This window comes from Mustela erminea, chromosome X, assembly GCF_009829155.1.
Source record: "Mustela erminea isolate mMusErm1 chromosome X, mMusErm1.Pri, whole genome shotgun sequence".
In the NCBI taxonomy this organism is placed as follows: Eukaryota; Metazoa; Chordata; class Mammalia; order Carnivora; family Mustelidae; genus Mustela; species Mustela erminea.
This window is the reverse complement of record NC_045635.1, coordinates 90,637,730-90,655,008: the sequence shown is the minus strand read 5'-3', so window position 1 is coordinate 90,655,008 and position 17,279 is coordinate 90,637,730. Positions and strand designations below refer to the sequence as shown.

The following is a 17,279-nucleotide window of genomic DNA, read 5'->3' as shown; positions in this document are numbered from 1 at the left end:
CTTGAACAACACAGGGCTTATGGGCTCTGACCCCCGCATGGTCTGAAATCCATGTCTAACTTTTGATTTCCCGAAAGCTAACAACTAAAAAAAGCGAAAAAAAAAATGCTAACAAAGCCCATTGCTGACTGGAAGCCTTACTGATAACAGAAACAGTCCATTAGCACATATTTCATGTATTATTGTGTATTACATACTGTATTCTTAAAAAAGAAAACATTAAGAAAATCGTGAAGAGGAGAAATTACATTTATGGTACTGTAGTGTATTTATTTTTTCAAAGAATCCATGTCTAAGTGGACCTGCACAGTACAAACCTATGTTGTTCAAGGGTCAAATATGCTTATTTTCAACCACGGGGAAGGCAGATAGGAGTACATAGAAAATACACTGATGAACAGACAGAAAACAGTTCTGCATTGATGGAATATAGAAGGATGGATGCGTCAAATACCAAGAACATACTAGTAAATTATATCACTGGACTTATGAAAAACCAAAGATTTAAAGGAACACTAGAAAAATAATTGTCTCCCTGACTATTTTCTTTAACAAATGACCCTTGCCACACAAAAGGGCATTGAAAGTAAATAAGATTTGGGGACCAATGCTTGACCAAGGCTCAGTGGGTGATGGGGGGGTGCCTGTAGAGTTAAATGGGGAACAGGGTAGGGAGTCAGTTCCCACATTATGTGGGTAATCCATAAGCTACATTGTATATTTGCAGACAATTGAGCTCATTGTGCAACTTGACCTTACTGATGTACTTGAGTTGTGCATAAAGAACATCACAATGGGAGGGTGTAATTAGACTGTCTTTGTCATCAGAAATTATCCACAACAGAGACCGTCTTTAGAAACAGTTTATATATTGGGGCACCTGGGTGGCTCAGTTGGTTGAGCATCGGACACTTGGTTTCAGCTCAGCTCAGCTCATGATCTTATGGGTGTGAGATTGAGCCCCACAACGACATCATTAGGTTTGAAGATTCTCTTCCTCTGCCCATCCCTGCCATACGTGTGTGTGCGTGTGCATGTGCACACTCTCTCAAATAAAGAGAGACCTAAAAACATATGATATATATTTATTCATCACACATTTTAATGTCACAGATTATATATGAACTTTATCCTTAGTCCTCACTTTGAGAGAGGCAATCTATATCTGTCAGGACACAGCCCAGATGTATTTTATTCATCCCAAACAGACCCACAAAGACATGGGTATATCTGTGCTTACCAAGACCACATGATCTCTGTGTACTCATTTGGTGATTCACATCTTAATGGGACTTGAATTCCCAGAACAGTAGGCATAGTGTGGCTGGCTTCAACAATCAGCAGAACTCATTAGCTGGAAAGATCTATATTGTAGAGTGCCTGAACAGAACTTCAGCTGCTCCCAGTCCCCTGGTTTCATACGTAGTAACCACATACTCACTATAGAATGTGAAGTGGTACTGTTTCTTTAAAGCATAAAATCTATTCAGAAGACTTATCAGGTAAAACATGCCTAAGTACACACTAGTTAAGGACCTCCAGTGACTGCTTTGAAAAATATTACTAGGTGCTAATTGAACCCAAAAGGCATCTTGGAAATGCACCTAAATGCTCTTTTTAATGTTTCAAAACAAAACTGCCCAAAGGCAGAACCTGGAAAATGTGAGTATGAGCATTTGTGTGGGTAAGCCAGATCAGGACTCCTAATTTATAAAATGTGCAAAAGAGAAATTATGCAAAATCAATGCACAGCATGAAGTTGAACTGTATTCTGTTTGAGAAAAACCAATTCATTTTCCCTCCAAGACATGCATGTTAATGGTGCTGGTTTTCAGGCAGCTACCTTAAGTCCCAGTTTGCTGCTTAAGTGTACTTCAGAGATAAGAAATGTAACCAAGCTGTACGAAATGAGACAACTTTCCTCCTGTCTCTTGTGCATGATAAATGCTAAAGCAATTAGGAACCACTGTTGCATGTTACATTGGAATCTGTCAGTAACATCAGTGGTGTGCTATATAAATGGAAGAAACTTATTTAGAATAAAGTCCCCAGAACCTAAGAGGATACTACTGGTTTAACTTCATATTAAACATTTTGGTCTATAGAATTGAACTAGAAGCAATGCCTTCCTTGATTTTTCAATCTCAGAATATCCATTACAGTGTCTTCTATATGGCAATCATCTGAATTAGCATTTCAATAACAAAAGGAGCAAAGAAATATTGAAATGGAAAGTGGAATCTTAAATGTCTACAGAAAAATGTAAAACTTACAGTTCATTCGGCAACTCCAAGAAGCTTTTCAACATTTTTGCACTTTCTGTATCATTTTCAGGGAATTGAATACATGAAGGTTGATATTCTTGCTCATATTTTTGTTACTGTTTTATTTAACTTTCTCAGAAGCAGTTTAGGAACCATCTGTTTGATCTTGCTTTCTTATTTTTTTTTCTTCTTCATGTTAGGATTCTGCTCATTCTAGGAAGACATGCAATATTGGTAGTGGTGTTTAGTGCTTAGAATTATAGTTAGATATAACACATTAATCACACAGTAGATATAATCTATGTAAGATGTCAATACTGCAAAAAAAAAAAAAACCTCTTTTGCAAGACTACTGTCTTTGTGGGGTTGTCACAATGATGTTTGGTCAACATTGGAGTTGTCAGGTGCTCTAATCTGTTTCCTTAGCACCTTAGAAAACTATAGTTGATTCTTGGTTAGTATAGAGTTGACATTCCGGAATTAGGTTTAGAACTACAAGGGGTCTTACCCTGCCATTGCACTACTGGGTATTTACCCCAAAGATACAGATGTAGTGAAAAGAAGGGCCATCTGTACCCCAATGTTTATAGCAGCAATGGCCACGGTCGCCAAACTGTGGAAAGAACCAAGATGCCCTTCAACGGACGAATGGATAAGGAAGATGTGGTCCATATACACTATGGTGTATTATGCCTCCATCAGAAAGGACGAATACCCAACTTTTGTAGCAACATGGATGGGACTGGAAGAGATTATGCTGAGTGAAATAAGTCAAGCAGAGAGAGTCAATTATCTTATGGTTTCACTTATTTGTGGAGCATAACAAATAGCATGGAGGACATGGGGAGATAGAGAGGAGAAGGGAGTTGGGGGAAATTGGAAGGGGAGGTGAACCCTGAAAGACTATGGACTCTGAAAAACAATCTGAGGGGTTTGAAGGGGCGGGGGGGTGGGACGTCGGGGTACCAGGTGGTGGGTATTATAGAGGGCACAGATTGCATGGAGCACTGGGTGTGGTGCAAAAATAATAAAACTGTTATGCTGAAAATAAAAAATAAATTAAGAAAAGAAAAAAAAACTACAAGGGGTCTTAGACACGGTATAGACCAAGCCCTACCACCCTTTCAACTATTTATTCACCCACTTCTCTCTCTTGGAGAAATTATTTTAATCACACTTCCTATCTATCAAAGTCCTGATAAGAAGTCTGGCTGGAGGATAGAATAAAATGATTAGAAATATTTCTTTCTAGTGTAGAGTTTATGACCATGATTCTCCATGGAAAATGAGAGTTTGCTGCATCAGATTGGAAAAGAAGATTTTCTCTGCTCCCTTCCTGTCCAGCTCTGCTAAGAAATTATCATTACACCAAAGGTGCTTAGAACTTCAGAAACTTAAAAAACTTCAGAAACTTCAGAAACTTAAACCACTTTCCCCACTTATGATACAGTAAAACTTTATCTTGGCGGAATTAATGAGAAAAAAATCTTATCTGAAACTCCAATTGCTAAATCACAACTGAGGCAAAAAAACCCCAGCCTATCCTAATACAAATAGTCATATTACAAAGGACATTGAAATCCCTATGTACCACAGAATAAACAAAATCTTCTAGACTGATTTTGATGTCTTATTGTAATTAATTTATACCCTGAGCTAGCAACAAATCATTGAGAGAGAAGACTTCCACATCTGGCCAAGATAGACCAGATTTATTCTCCCACCTAAACAAACACAAAATAAAAACCCTTCAAAATATGAAACAAGGGTATTAAAGACACCAAACATTACCTAATAAGGTCTTACTCAGAGGTAAGAAGCAAATTTGGTGGGCCCTACAACTGCCCTGTCTTACTAACTTGAGAGCAATTTTAGACCATGGTGCAGGGGTAGGAAATCTAGGCCAACCCCTTGAATTGAAGAGATGGACCTCTAAGCATAAGGAGGCCATTATGGCTAGAATTCATGAGATACAGTCCCATAGAGGAAGGATCTTGACAGAGAACTCCAGAGATGTGTAGAGGTCCTCCTTGAATATTCAGCAGAATACTGATCACACTAGGCATGGGAGGAAATTATTTAAGGCCAGAGAAAGAATCGCCTGAAAGGATTAGCGGTAACAGGCATAGAAGTAGAACATGTTCTTATCAACCAGAATGGAAAAACCTCAAGATTTATGGGATATTGGTTAGAATACTCAGAAGGGTCTTTCCTCAGTATTGGGGAAAATTAGCCCTAAACTGAACAATGCTCCAGACTTACCTAGGGAATCTTACAAATAAGAACTGAAAGGAACAGCTTTTGAATAATTTAACTGCGTTCCAGGAAAAAAAGAACTAAAGAATATTTATAAGGTTATAAAATCCAACATTCAACAAAATATGGTCACAATGTCTGGTACCAAATAAAAAATTAGTGGGCATGCAAAAACACAAAGAGAAATATGACCCATAATGAAGAGGAAAATTAATAGGAACCTATCCAGAAAACACAGGTGATAGAATTAGTAGAAATGGCCATTAAACAGTTTTTTATAACATATATTAAAACATTAATTAGCAAAAGGGAAGATATATAAATGACACAAATGGAACTGCTAAGGATAAAAACTATAATTTTGGAGACGAAAAAATAAACTAGATGGGATGAATGGCAAATAAGATATTGTAGAAGAAAAGATTTTTCAACTTGAATTCATAGCCATAAAGTCAATTCAATATCAAATGAAGAAAAAAGAGAAGTAATAAAAAAAGTAACAGGGCATTAGTGACCTGGGACAATTCAAATGTGCTAGTATATTTGAGTGAAGTCCAGGCAGGAGGAGGTGTTGGGGGAGACCAGAAAAATATTTTAAATAATAAGGGACAAAAGTTTTTCCATATTTGATAAAAACTATAAACTCATGGGTCTAAGATGCATAATAAAAACAACACAAGAAACACAAAGAAACTACACCCAAACACACTGTGATCACATTATGTGCTGAGGAACAAAGATAAAGATGATAGCAACTTTCTCATTAGAAATTACACAAGTGAGAAGACACTAGAGCAACATCTTTAAAGTTCTGATAGGATTTTTTAAAAAGTCTACCTAGAATTCTATACCCAGTGAAAAGAGCTTTCAAACTCCATGGTGAAATAAAGACTTTTTTGGATATATAAAAGCTGAAGGAATCTGGCACCAGCAGACTGCTCTTTAAAGGAAGGAAGTTTCTAATGCTTGGAAAATTAAACAAGGTGGAAATAGAGATCTTCACCAAAGAATGAAGTGACCAAAAATGGAAACTATATGGGTAAATTTATAAACTATTTTTCTTATTATTTAAATGTCTTTAAAGGATGCTTGAGGACAATAGTGGGAAAATAGGGACCTCTGAAAATACTTCACCAATAAAACCAAGGAGAAGACTGGCAAAAATTGTCAGAATCAACTTTTTTAGAACTCTGGAAGTTAACCAAATACTTGCAGCAATCCAGAAACTGTTTACTCAAAAAACAAAACAAAACACACCCCACAAAAACCAGCTGAATCTTGGTAAAAATACTGACCTTTGCAGTGTTTTCTCTTGCCCTATTCCCATCTCCCTATGCTCAGCTATGTGGTAGCCTAGAATACTAATAGCCCTAAAATCATTGTGAAAACCAACCACTTGGCAGCTACTGGAGTGCGCAGAAAAGGGTAGGAGCTCCTTCAAAGCCTCATTCCAAATGACTGCCATTACTGACCTGTTTGGTGGTTCCCAGGATGAACGCATTCACAAAACTTGTCCATATATGACCTAACATAGAGGTGTGCCAGTGCCAATGAACTTTTCCCTGGGAGCATCAGTATTAGCTGTTTAATATTGCAACTGCCTCAGACTGTAGATAACAGTTGAGATACGTTTGATACGTTTACTACAAGTCTTAAATGGAAAATCTTTGGAAAAGAACAGGTACTAATGGGAGCATGCCCAGGGCTATGTACATGCTCAGGAGAGACCTGAAAAGACAAAAGCCTCACCACTGCCTCTTCTCACCACTTTTTTTTTAAAGATTTTATTTATTTGACACAGAGAGAGAGAGCCAAGTAGGGGGAGAGGCAGGAAGTGAGAGAGGGGGAAGCAGGCTCCCTGCTGAGCAGAGAGCCTGATGTGGGGCTCAATCCCAACACCCTGAGATTATGACCTGAGCCAAAGGCAGAGGCTTAACCCACTGAGCCACCCAGGTGCCCCTAACCCATAGAATTCTATACCAGCAGGAAGAGAAGGCTAAAAGAGGATTGTAAATGGCCTGGCTGAGAGTTGAAGCTGTGCTCCAGTGAGCTCAGTCACTTGGCAATGTCTAGGAGATCATTGGTTCCAGGCATTTAAGGAAATCTCTGTAAAGTCATTATCTGGATGCTAATCTAAGCGAGCAGAGACTTTAGTGGACACACATGATAAAAAAAAATGCAAACTTTGACAGAATTAGTACAGAAATATCATTAAACAAACAAATAAGCAACAATGACAAATAGTTACACTAACAAAACTTTGAGGGGCATTTGATATGCAAAGTCCTCACATTATTATTATTTTAAATTTCCAATTTTCAAGAAATAAAATTATAAGACATGCAAAAAGCTAAAAAGTATGGCTCATATATAGGCAAAGGAGTAGTTAACAGAAGCAATTCCTTGAGGAAGACTTGACTTTGGACTTAATTAGACAATCACTTTAAATCAGCAATATCAGTTTTCTTTTTTTTTTTTAAGATTTTATTTATTTATTTGACAGTGAGAGATCACAAGTAGGCAGAGAGGCAGGCAGAGAGAGAGGAAGCGAAGCAGGCTCCCTGCTGAGCAGAGAGCCCGATGTGGGGCTCGATCCCAGGACCCTGACATCATGACCTGAGCCGAAGGCAGTGGCTTAACCCACTGAGCCACCCAGGCGCCCCCAGCAATATCAGTTTTCTTAAAAGTAAAGGAAACCATGAGAATATGAGAACATGTCTCACTAAATAGTGAATGTTAATACAAAGAGAGAAATTAGTTAAAAAGAACCAATAAGTGTGCTCACTTTGGCAGCACATATACCAAAATTGGAACAATACAGAGAAGATAAGCATGGCCCCTGTACAAGGATGACATGCAAATTCATAAGGAATTCCATATTTTTAACTGGAATTTAAATGAAACAAGAAAAAAGTAAATAAATACTTTAAAAATGAAAGAAGAACCAATAAGAAATTCTGGAGTTGAAAAGTACAAAAACTGAAATGAAAAATTCACTAGTGGGGCTCAAGAGTATATCTGAACTTTCAGAAGAAAGAAGCTTTTGGCACACTTGAAGACTGGTCAAATGAGATTATCCAGTCTAAGAAATAGAAAGAAAAAAGAATGAAGAAAATGGAATAGAACCATCTGAGAACTATGGAGCACTGTCAAGTGAATCAACAACCTTAATAACAGGAGTCCCAGAGGGAAAAGGAAGAGACACAAGAGCAGAAAGAATATTTGAAGAAATGGTAACCAAAAGCTACCAAAATTTGATGAAATACATTAATCTGCACATCTGAAGAATTCAATGAACTCCAAATAGAAATAGCTCAAAGAGAATCTCACCAAGATACATTAGAATCAAACTGTCAAAAGTCAAAGACAAAGAATCTTCAAAGCAACATTGCAGAAGCAATTCATCATGTACAAGGGATCCTTCATAATATTACTAGTGAATTTCTCATCAGAAACCAAGGAGGCTAGAATTATTGGGACAGTATATTCAATGTGTTAAAAGAAAAAAAAAAACTATCAACAAAGTATCCTATTATCATAGAACTATCCTTCAAAAATGAATGAGAGTGTAAGACATATTCAGATCAACATACACTGAGAGAATTCACCATACAAAAACAGAAGAAACATTTATATATTTTATATTATATTTATATATATGAATATAGAAAATCTAAGAAACAATAAAAGGTATATTTTTGGCTAAAATGAAAGGACACTAGACAGTAACTAGAATCCACATGGATTCTTATCTGTACTAGGATACTAGTACAGGTAACTGTATAGGTAAATACAAAAAAAGGGGATATCTGGGTGACTCAGTTGGTTAAGTGTCTACCTTCAGCTCATGGGATCCAGTCCCACATCAGCTTTCCTGCTGATCTTCTCCCTCTGCCAGGTGCTCCCCCAGCTTGGGCTTTCTCTCTCTCTCTCTCTCTCTCTCTCTCTCTCTCTGTGTGTGTGTCTCATTATGACAAATAAATTTAAAAATCTTTTAAAAAAAGTATATATGTATATTTTATTTTTAACTCTTTTTCCTCTGAATGTAAAGGACAGTTGCATAAAGCAATAATTATAAATCTGTGCTCATGGTCATGCAATGTATAAAGATGTAATTTTTATTAAAATAAAAGCACAACAAAGAACAGATAATGAAGCTATATGAAAGAAAACTTTTTATATACTATTGAAATTAAGTTGCCACTTAACTGAACTGGATGGTTATAACTTAAGATGTTAATTGTAGGGACGCCTGGGTGGCTCAGTGGGTTAAGCCGCTGCCTTCGGCTCAGGTCATGATCTCGGGGTCCTGGGATCGAGTCCCGCATCGGGCTCTCTGCTCAGCGGGGAGCCTGCTTCCCTCTCTCTCTCTGCCTGCCTCTCCATCTACTTGTGATTTCTGTCTGTCAAATAAATAAATAAAATCTTAAAAAAAAAAGATGTTAATTGTAATCCACACAGCAAACAAGCAGAAAATAACTCCAAATAAATAAAATTTAAAAAATGACAAGGGAATGAAACTTCTTTTTTTTTTTAATTTTTTTTTAAGATTTTATTTATTTATTTGACAGAGAGAGATTACAAGTAGTCAGAGAGGCAGGCAGAGAGAGAGAGGAGGAAGCAGGCTCCCTGCTGAGCAGAGAGCCCGATGCGGGACTCGATCCCAGGACCTTGAGATCATGATCTGAGCCGAAGGCAGCGGCTTAACCCACTGAGCCACCCAGGCGCCTCTGAAAATTCTTTTTAATACAAAAGAAGGAAGTTATGGAGAAATGTAGAAAAAAAATATATAGGATATAAAAAACAAGGAGCAACATAGCAGTCACAAGCCCTACATTATCAGTACTTACATTAAATGTGAATGGATTAAAGGACACCTGGGCAGCTCAGTTGGTTAAGCATCCAACTCTTGATTTTGGCTCAGGTCATGATCTCAGGGTCATGAGATCCAGCCCCACATCAGGTTCCATCCCAGGAGTGGAGCCTGCTTGGGATTCTCTCCCTCCCTCTCCTTCTGCCCCTACTTCAACTCTCTCCCTCTCAAAAAAAGGTGAATAGATTAAACAATACAACCAAAATAAAGAGATTGGCAGAATGGATATAAAAATCATGGTCTATCTTTGTGCTGACCACAAGAGACACACTTTAGATTCAAAGACACAAATAGATTGAAAGTAAAGGGATAGAAAAAAATACACCATGCCATGAGTAACAAAAAGAGAGATGCACTAGCTATATTAATATCAAATAAAATAAACTTTTAAGAGAAAAGTTGTTACTAGAGACAAAGACATTTTATAAAAATAAAAAGACATTTTATTTATTTTTTTAAAAATTTATTTATTTGACAGACAGAGAGTACAAGTAGGTAGAGCAGCAGGCAGAGGGAGAAGCAGACTCCCCGCTGAGCAGGGAGTCCGATGCGGGGCTCGATCCTAGGACCCTGGGATCATGACCCGAGCCGAAGGCAGTCATTTAACAGACTGAGCCACCCAGGCGCCCCTAAAAAGACATTTTATAAGAGTATCTGGAAAATATCTATGTATCTCTATACCTGTATCTATATCTAGATATCTCAGAACAGAGTCCCAAAATATAGGAAGCAGAATCTGACAGAAATGATGAATAGACAATCTAACAATAATATTTGGATACTTGAATACCCTAATATCAATAATGGATAGAACAATGAGGCATAAGATCACCAAGAAAATAGAAACCTTGAACAACACTATAAATCAACTACACCTAATAAACTGCTGTAGAATACTCCACCCAACACCGAATACACACTGTCTAAAGAGCACATGGAACTTTATCCAGGATAGACCATATGTTAACTCATAAAAATGTCTTGATAAATTTTAAAGGACTGAAGTCATACAAAGTCTGTTCTCTGACAACAACAGAATGAAATTAGCTGTAGGAAATTGGGAAATTCACAAATATGTGGAATTAAATAACACATCCTTAAATACCTAATGGTTAAGTGAAGACATAACAAAGTAAATTAGAAAATAGTTGAAGATGAATGAAAACAAAACTAAAACACTTAAAAACCTATGCGGTATGACTAAAGTGGTGATTAGAGAATAATTTATTACTGTAAATGCTTATATTTTAAAAAGACCCAAAAGATCTCAGTTAATACCTGACCAACTACCTTGAAAGTTTACAGAAAGGGGTGCCTGGCTGGTCCAGTGGGCAGAGCATGCGACTCTTGGTCTCCAGGTCATGAGTTCAAGCCCCCACCCTGGGTGTAGAGATTACTTAAAAAAAAAAAGTCTACACAAAGATTAAACTAAGTCAAAAGCAAGCAGAAGGAAAGAAATAGTAAATATTAGAATGGAAATCAATGAAGTTGAGGGTAGAAGAACAATAGAAAAAAATCAACAAAACCAAAAGTTGCTTCATTGAGAAAAATTAATAAAATTGACAAACTTTTAGCTAAACAGACCAAGACAAAGAGAAGTCTCAAATTATTAAGATCAGGTATGAGAGAAGGAACATTACTACTGACATTACAGAAATAAAAATAACTATAAAAGAATACTATAACTATATAAAGAATAAAAATAACCAACATTACAGAATAAAATAACTGTAAAATAATAAACAACTGTATGTAGACAAATTAGACACACTAGGAATAGACAAATCTCTAGCAGGACACAAACTACCAAAACTGACAAGAAGAAATGGAAAATCTGAAGAGATATAACAAATAAAGAGATTAAATAATTTAATTTCCCCACAAATAAAAGCCTAGGATCAGATAACTGAAGAATTTTAGCAAGTGTTTAAAGAAGAACTAACACTAACTATTCACAAAATTTTCCAAAAAATGGAAGACTTCCCAACTCATTCCATGAGGCCGATACTTCATGGATACCAAAATCTTGTTAACAAAACCAGAGAAAGGCATTACAAGAAAAGAAAACTGCAGACCAGTATTCCTTACAAATATAGATGTAAAATCTTTTAAAAAACCACAACATATCACTAGCAAATCCAATTTAGCAAGTTATAAAAAGCACAGGACCAGATATCTTCACTGGTGAATTCTACCAAACATTTAAAGAAGAATGAACACCAATTCTGCTCAAACTCTTCCAAACAATTGAAGAGGAAGGAACACGTCTCAAGTCATTTTATAATGCCAGTGATATGCAGATAATAAAGTCAGACAAAGACACTATGAGAAAGCTCCAGATCTATATCTCTTTTGAATATTGATGCAAAAAATCCTCAACAAAATACTAGCAAAACACATTAAAAGGATTATATACTGAAATTAAGTGGGATTTATACCAGAATATGAGGTTCATTCAACATATTAAAATCAATCAGTGTAATACACCTAATTAATAGAATAAAGAAAAAATACCCACATGGTTATCTTGATGCTTTAAAAGAATCTGACAATATCCAACAATCCTCCATGATAAAAACACTCAACAACTAGCAGTAGAAGGAAAAGGCCTCCATCTGATAAAGGGCAATTACGATAAAAAAAAAAACAAAAAACAGCTAACATCATACTTATGGATGAAAACCTGAAACCTTCCCCCTTGGATTAGAAACAAGAAAAAGAAATACATTCTCATCATTTCTATTAAATATTTAGCTAGGGTTTCTGCCCTGATCAATTAGGCAAATAAAAAATGCATAAAGATTGGAAAGAATGAAAAGTATTTCTATTTGCAGATGACATGACTTTATATACAGAAAATCATAAGAATCCACTAGAAATTATTAGAGCTAACAAATGCATTCAGCATAGTTTTAAAAATTATTCTATTCTTTTATAATATCTTGAAATGTTATACATTTTTACAATATCTATTTTATTTTACTATTTTTTAATTTAATTTTTTCAGTGTTCCAAGATTCATTGTTTATGCACCATACCCAGTGCTCCATGCAATATGTGCCCTCCTTAATACCACCACCAGGCTCACCCAACCCCCCACCCTCCTCCCCTCCAAAACCCTAAGTTTGTTTCTCAGAGTCCACAGTCTCTCATGTTGATCTTATAACTGTGCATTCAGCATAGTTATAACATATATGTTATATTGCTATGAATTCAGCATATTGCTATGCACTCAGCATAGTTATAACATATAAGATCAACATCCAAAAAATTATATTTGTATACATTAGCAACAAACAATTTGAAACTAGAATTTAGGTAACACTTCCATTTACAGTAGTATTAGAGTGGAATACTTAGGAATAAATTAAACAAAAGAAGTACAAGACTTGTACACTGAAAACTATAACACAACACTGAAAAAAAATTAGAGAGACCTACATAAATGGAAAGACATCTAGTATTTATGGTTTGAAAGGCTTAATATTGTTAAAATACAATATTCCCCATGTGGTGCACAGATTCAATGCAATCTATCAAAGTCCCAGCTGACTACCTCTTTTTTTTTTTTTTTTTTGAAGTTAGTGACAACTGATCCTAAAATTCATATGGAATCAAAGAACCCTGAATAGCCAATCCTGGAAAAGAAGAACAAAGCTCGGAGACTCACTCTTGATGATTTCAAAACTTACAAAATGTTACAGTAATCAAGACTGTGTGGTACTGTCATAAAGACTGACATACAGATCAGTGGAATGGAACTTAGAGTCCAAAAATAAGCCCATACATCTATGGTCAATTGATTTTTCAAAGGCTGCCAAGATATCAGTGGGGTGAAAGAATAGTCTTTTCAACAAATGGTTCTGGAACAACTGCATAGCTACACGCAAAAGAATGAAGTTGGAACCTTACCTCACACCATGTATAAAAATTAATTTGAATGAATTAAATAATTAATTATAGAGCTACAACTATAAAGCTCTTAGAAGGAAACAGGGGCAAATCTTCATGACCTTGGTTGAGGCAATGGTTTCTTAGATATGATAGCAACAGCAAGAAAAGTGAAAGGAAAAAGAGAGAAATGGAATTCCACCAGAATATAAAATCTTTTGTACTTTAAAGGACACCATCAAGAAATTAATAAGACAACCCTCCGAATGGGAGAACATGTTTGGAAATCATATATCTGATAAGGGATTAATATTCAGAATATATAAAGTACACTTACAGTTCAAAAATAAAGTGAAAAAAATAACCCAGTTTAAAAATTGGCAAAATATCTGAATAGACATTTCTCTAAAGAAGGTATATGAGTGACCAGCAAGCTCACAAAAAGATATTCAACATCATTAGTCATTAGGGAAGTTAAAATCAAAACCACAATGAGACCACTTCACACACACTGGGTGGTTATAATTTAAAATTGGAAAAATACATTTTGGAAGGGATGTGGAAAAATTAGAACATCTGTACATTGCTGGTGGAAATGTAAATGGTGCATCTGCCATTGGAAAATAGTCTGATAAATTCGTCAAGAAATTAAACAGACTTACTACATGACCAAGCAAATCTACTCCTTGGTACATACTCAAAAGAATTGAAAATAGGTATTCAAACAAATACTTGGACATGAGTGTTCATAACAGCATGATTCACAATCACCAAAAGATAAAAACAACCCAAATGTCAATGTAGTAATAGATAAACAGAACATGCTATATTCATGAAATAAATTATTATTAAACAAAAAAGACTGACGTTCTCATATGGGGTATAATGTGGTTGAATCTTAAAAACACAGTGTCAAATGAAAGAAACCAAACCAAAAATGCCATAAATATTGAATGATTCCATTTACATGAACATCAAGTAAGAAAATCCATTGAGACAGAAAGTGGATTAGCGGCTGCCAGGGGCTTTGGGGAGTGGGAAGTGACTGCTCAATGGTTATGAGGCTATCTTTGGGATGATGAACATGTTTTGGAACCAGATAGATGTGGTGATTGCATACATTGTGAATGTATTAAATGCCACTTTGTTTGCTTTAAAATTATTAGCTTTATGTTATGTGAATTTCACCTCAAGTAAAAAAAAAAAGTAAAGGAATGAAGTATTGATGCAGGCTACAACATGAATGAGCTTTCAAAACATTATGGTAAGTGAAAATATAGGCACAAAAGGGCCATATATTACATGACTACATTTACATGAAATGTCCAAAGTAGGTAAATCCTTTATTTTACTTTCATTGAAGTGTAGTTGACATGCAACATTACATTAGTTTCAGGCAGACAACATAGTGACTGAACAACTCTGTATGTCACACTATGCTCACCACAAATGTGGCTATCATCTGTCAGCACACAATGCTATTATAATACCATTGACTATATTCCCATGTTGTACCTTTTACTCCCATGACTTACTCATTCCATAACTGCAAGCCTGTACCTCCCACTCTTTTTCACCCATTTTCCTTTTCTCCCTCCCCCTCCCTTCTGGCAACCACCAGTTTGTTCAGAGTAAGCAAATCTCTAGAGAGAGAAAGAAGACTGGTGGTTGCCTGGGGATAGAGAAGGAGGGAGAAATGGAGGTTAGGGGAGGATAGGGAGTCACTGCTAATGGGTGTGGTTTTTTTTTTCTTGAGGGGATGAAAATGTTCTGGAATTAGTGACAATTGCCCTGCTTTGTGAATATACTAAAAACTATTTTGTTATATACTTTAAGAGAGAGAATTTCATGGTGTGTAAGTTATATCAAATAAAAAAAAGAGAATGAACTGTTTAAACAAAAATAATAAGGATGTAGTATGGGGTTTATAACATTCAAACTACCTTGTATGAAAATAATAGCACAAAGCTCAGGAGGGGAGAATTGAAAGTATACTTATTGTAACATTCTTAAAGCATATGTAAGGTGGTATTATATAACTGCAATGTAGATTGTGATAAGCAGTCACTAAATTGAACAGAATGTTATAGTTAATATACCACAAAGAAGATAAAATGAAATCAGAAATAAATATTTCACTCATCCAAAACCAGGCATTAAAAAGTGAACAAAATACAAATGATACAAATAGAAGACAAATAGCAAGATGATGGATTTAAACCTAACCATTTCAATAACCACATTAAATGTGGTCTACTAAAGAACAAAGATTTTTCGATGTATAAAAAAGCAAGATCCAACTATTTATTTGCTGCCTAAAATAAATGTCCTTCAAATATATAGAGAGGGGAAAGCCTGGGTGTCTCAGTCTGTTAAGTGGCTTCCTTGGGCTCAGGTCATGATCCCACAGTCCTGGGATGGAGTCCCACATTGGGCTCCCTGCTCAGTGGGAAGCCTGCTTCTCCCTCTACCTCTGTCTGCTCCTCCCTTGCTTGTGTTCTCTCTCTCTCTCTATCCGGCAAATAAATAAGTAAAATCTTTAAGAATATATATACATATATATAGAGAGAGAGAACAAGATTAAAAGTAAAGTGACTGGAAAAAGACCATGCTAACACTAACACAAAGAAGGCTGGATGGCTACATTGTTATCAATGTAGATTTCAGAGCAAAGGTTATTAACAGTTTCTTTGCCATATTACCATTATCATAATGATAAAGGGATCATTTCATCAACAGGATGAAAAAATCATAAATATTTATGCGCCTAGTAACAGATCTTGAAAATAGATGAAGCAAAATGACAGTCACAAGGAAAAAAGGCATAACACATTGTCTTGTGCCCATGGCTGCTTCTGCTAGCTCAGAGAGGTCAGGAAAAACACACTGGTTTCTCAGACCAAAAGAAGGATGTGTTTATGAGAATGGTTTTAGGCTCTTATCTCTTTCCTCTCCGTGGGGGGAGCTCTGTGTGCTTCTGCTTGTCTTAAGATGGGCAACAGTTGCACATCTGAAAGTACACAGTCAACTTTAAGAACATATTCAAACCTAGTAATCTCAAAGTCTGCTTTGCTACTCTACCGATTACCAAAAACTAAGTAGGGCCCTATTTTAGTCTAGATGTTTTCCAGCTTATCTTTAACATTTACCGCCTCTCTAATATGATAAATAACCACATACAGCTTGGCCCACTTGGCTCGATGTTTGTTCATCTGATTCTCAGCCTAAATTTTTGCTGAAGGGAGCCAAATAAGGAAAGCTGCTACACGTGAACCATGACCAATGGTGGTTATAGTTAGTGAACTCAAGTTGCTTCTCTGTGTGTTTAGTGTATATTAATGTAAATGAAAAATGACAAACTTTCCTGTTGGAACTACAAAGAAATTTTCCCCTCCACGGAGTGTGTTGTGCATTGTCTATAATAGAAGATAGATGGTATCTGCATAGTCTGAGGTCTACATAACAATCAAGACACACTGGTTCCTACTTGAATAGTAGTAGTGCTGGAGAGTTCTCAGACTAGGGTATTCAAATTCCAGGAGCTTGTCTGGATTCAAGAGTCCCGAAGAAGCTCAAGTGAGGTAGGCATCAGGCCAGACTCACAAGGTTTTCTTTAGCTGCGGAGGCTTAGACCAGACCAACAAGAGTATCCTAAAATACAGCGAATTCACTGTAAGTCCCTTGTGTCCCAGGGCTAATTCTAAGGGACCTCAGTCACTGTGAAAAACACTAATCCGTAACTGGGAACAGCTTCCCAAAGCATGTAGTTCATTACTTCTCATGCGACAGAGACTCCTGTAGTGCCAAGAGTCTCCATCACACAGGATTCTGATTTTTTTGATACAGGCATTTTTCAGGACTAGAAGGTGATGATTAGGTTTTGAGTGAAAAAGAACTTAATAATTTGTTTGGTAACCTTGGGATAGTCACATAACCCTTGTAAGGCTTGGCTTCTGCATCGGTAGATGGAGACTAATCCTTGCACTGTTGGAATA

The 17,279-nt window shown here is 36.2% G+C and overlaps 1 non-coding gene across 1 annotated transcript; it reads left to right on the top strand.

Annotated features, from left to right (window-relative positions):
- Nucleotides 1–7,297: 7,297 nt before the first annotated feature.
- LOC116583751 lies at nt 7,298–7,404 on the top strand. The gene has a single exon (XR_004282864.1). It is a non-coding gene; the product is annotated as a U6 spliceosomal RNA (small nuclear RNA).
- The last annotated feature ends 9,875 nt before the right edge of the window (nt 7,405–17,279 follow it).